The sequence below is a fragment of the Tiliqua scincoides genome, chromosome 1, assembly GCF_035046505.1.
Source record: "Tiliqua scincoides isolate rTilSci1 chromosome 1, rTilSci1.hap2, whole genome shotgun sequence".
NCBI lineage: Eukaryota > Metazoa > Chordata > Lepidosauria > Squamata > Scincidae > Tiliqua > Tiliqua scincoides.
Window position 1 is genome coordinate 6,252,135 of NC_089821.1, and position 3,746 is coordinate 6,255,880.

General features: G+C 44.9%; 1 pseudogene; it reads right to left on the minus strand.

The window, feature by feature from the left end:
- Window positions 1-2,169: 2,169 nt before the first annotated feature.
- Window positions 2,170-2,286, minus strand: LOC136637746 (5S ribosomal RNA; annotated as a pseudogene).
- Between the last annotated feature and the right edge of the window lie 1,460 nt (window positions 2,287-3,746).

Consider the following 3,746-nt stretch of genomic DNA (forward strand, 5'->3'; position numbering starts at 1 on the left):
ATGCCACTGATTAAGATGTATGTGGTGATGGCATTGGGCCTAGATGCCTTTAAAAGGGGATTGGACAAGTTTCTGGAGGAAAAATCCATTACAAGTTACGAGCCATGATGTGTCTATGCAACCTCCTGATTTTAGAAATGCGCTACATCAGAATGCCAATGCAAGGGAGGGCACCAGGATGCAGGTCTTGTTATCTGGTGTGCTCCCTGGGGCATTTGGTGGGCCGCTGTGAGATACAGGAAGCTGGAATAGATGGGCCTATGGCCTGATCCAGTGGGGCTGTTCTTATGTTCTTATGTTTTCCTACACAATTCAAAAAGCTTGTTTATACTGACTATCAAGAACCCTGGCACCTTTCCAATAATGCTTCTTTTTCCTGACTATGACACACAGTGGTCTTGATATAATGTGTTTATTTTACACATTTTTATACTGCCCTTCCTCCAGGGGGCCCAGGGCAGAGTAAGTGGATCCGTCCCTCCTTTTATTCTCACAACAACCCTGTGAGGTAGGTGAGCCTGAGAGAGAGAATGAGTGGTTGATGGTCACCCAGGAAGCTTCGTGGTTGGTCAGGGATTTGAACCTGGGTCTTCCAGGTATAAGTCTAACACCAGAACCACTACACCATCCTGGGTCTCAGTGACATGTACGAAGGACATCTGGATGAGTGACCCTGCCTTATGCCCAAAAGGTGAGAGGAAGATAGAGGGCCAGCAAAGCCAGGTCTGGATTTGCAGGTGTGCACAGGAAGGAAGAATTCTACTTCCTATTCTGGTTTCAGAATCAGCTGCGATGTACAAACTGACTGAAGTTGGGGTAGTTGAGCATGACTGTCAAAAAAACAGGATCTGAGCATTGGAGGGTGGGGGAATGGGCAATATGAGTGCCTCAGGCTAAGACATTGCAGATGACCAGGATTCAATTTGGGCTTTGCATAATGTCAGAGCTGACTGTAACTACTAATGCTCTTACACTCCGAAATGTTAGCGCAGTCAGCAGTGTTACAGTCTCTTCCTGAAGCACAGGAACATAAGAACAGCCCCACTGGATCAGGCCATAGGCCCATCTAGTCCAGCTTCCTGTATCTCACAGCGGCCCACCAAATGCCCCAGGGAGCACACCAGACAACAAGAAGACCTGCAAGGCCTCCTGGGAATTGTAGTTTAAGAACATAAGAACAGCCCCACTGGATCAGGCCACAGGCCCATCTAGTCCAGCTTCCTGTATCTCACAGCGGCCCACCAAATGCCCCAGGGAGCACACCACCTCATTACATTATTATACCTTTTTGTTGCAGTTGTTTATACCTTTAAAACCAGCCTGGCTTTGCTGTTCTAGAATGAATTGCAATGTGGTTTTCTACTCAGGCATCTTTTGGATAGTGGGGGCATGGCCTTGGAGCCCAAGCCATAGCATCCTTGAATTGGACTTAGGAATAAGTAGCACAGAAGCAGAAGTCAAGGCAGGCCCAAGACCCCTTGGTGCCTGTAGCAGAGGGCCAAATGCATCCCCCCTTCCCTGGTGATGTGCCAGCCACTGCTTGGCCCTGCCATTCTCCTCCCCTCCATATTTTCTGTCACCCACTTCCTTTTCTGATCCACAGCTGGGAGGAACAGCAGCAGCAATAGAGTCTAATGGGGGGGGTGAGTGTCCCCTTCACCAATCTGCTGCTTGAGGTGACTGCTTTAGCTGGCCTCTTGGGTGGGTTGGCCCTGGCCCAAGTGGGTGTGTGGCAGGCAACTGAAAGCCCAGGAGCTGAACAAAGGGCTCAAAACCATTCTCTCCAGTCTCCAGCAGGGATGTGCGTTTTGAGTCAAAGAATGAAAAAAAATGGTTGGCAACCTTCTGTCTCGAAAGACTATGGTAGAAGCCTACAGCACCCAGTATTCCCAGGCGGTCTCCCATCCAAGTACTAACCAGGCCTGACCCTGCTTAGCTTCCAAGATCAGACAAGATCGGGAGATAGTGTTCAGTATAGGGAGATGATTGGCAATCAGCCTACAGCACCTGGTATTCCCAGACGGTCTCCCATTCAAGTACTAAACAGGCCTGACCCTGCTTAGCTTCCGAGATCATGGTATAAGCCTACAGCACCCGGTATTCCCAGGTGGTCTCCCATCCAATTACTAACCAGGCCTGACCCTGCTTAGCTTCCGAGATCATGGTATAAGCCTACAGCACCCAATATTCCCAGGTGGTCTCCCATCCAAGTACTAACCAGGCCTGATCCTGCTTAGCTTCCAAGATCAGATGAGATCGGGCATCTGCAGGGTGATAGTTGTTTGCTCGGTTTTCCTGGGAATTGTAGAATCATAGAGTTGGAAGGCACCTATGAGGTAATCTAGCCTCATAGATTGTAGCAGGCAGTCTTCCTACATCTCCAGTTGTAGGCGTCTGTCAAGCCTCTGCTCGAAGACTTCCAGCGAGGGAGAATCCACCACCTCCCTTGGAAATCTGTTCCACTATCAAACTGCCCTGACTGTCAAGAACTTCTTCCTGATGTCCAGCCAGAATATCCTCTCTTACAGTTTGTACCCACTGGATCTAGTTCTACTCTCAGACGCAGTTGAGAACAAACATGTTCCCTCGTCCATATGGCAGCCCTTCATTAAATACCTTCAGGTATTTCAAAAAGAAAATGAACATTGTTTTTAAACAGGCTTCCCTGTGCCTCTCTACACCCTATAAGGCATTAAGGCCTGCTGAAAATTGAACAAAGTTGGAGAGAGAATTTTAACAGTCACAAATTTTTTGATGGCTTCGAAGCCCAGTCTTGTTGCTCTTTCTGGAGAGGCCGGCAACACAGCTCTGCTGCACAGTGATATAATTGACCGTGTCATTTGCATGAAGACAGGCAGAATGATGATGCCTTTGTTTCAGACACTCAATAAATTCTGAATCTCAGAAAGCATCCTCACTGCGACCGTCAAGGAGGCCACTGGAATCTGGTTTCAAATGAAAATCAAATACAGAAACAGTGTATTAAGCGGGTTAATAGAATCTGTCTAATCAGATAATAGAGAACCAAACTACAAATTGCTTTCCTCTAGAATAAATATGACTCCAAGCGTCCGCTCAAATTTGGAATCGTAGGCATCCTTCTAGGTACGAACATTGTATATCTCTTAATTCATTATTCCTGCTCTTGTCTATTCATGAAGGTATTTGGGCCAATATGCATGATTTTGTTGAATGTACAGTTTTATATCAGTTCTGCTCTGTTCTTGCTCTGAAGGCTAGAAACTATAAATCATTTTCATGTGGATAAGCTTTGGTATTTCAACTGTCTTTATTTATAGGCTGTAAAGCATGGGCACAAAACTAATATATTCATATCCACCTGCTATGAAATTATGACTGATTTTATTATTAAAGACCTCATATTTGGAAACCTTTCAAACCAAATGGGAATGCTAATGGAAATTCAAATATATAATCACCCATAGGAGCTTATAGGTCTGTGAAATAAGTAGAAACGGACAAATTATTCTTTTTAATGAATTAAAAAAAATAAATTTTATTGATTTTTTTTCTTGAAGATGTGTTTTTGCATTGTTGTTTCTGAACACTTTAAAAAAACAAACAGGCATTATGGAGATGTAACCCATACATCCCAATGAACAGACTTCCAAGAAAGGATATCTGTTAATGTGCTCAGGATAATGTACAACTCTAAATGTTGCTTGGGTTTTACATTCTTATGGTGAAACAACAACTACAAGTTTAACACAAGCAGGTTTTGTGCA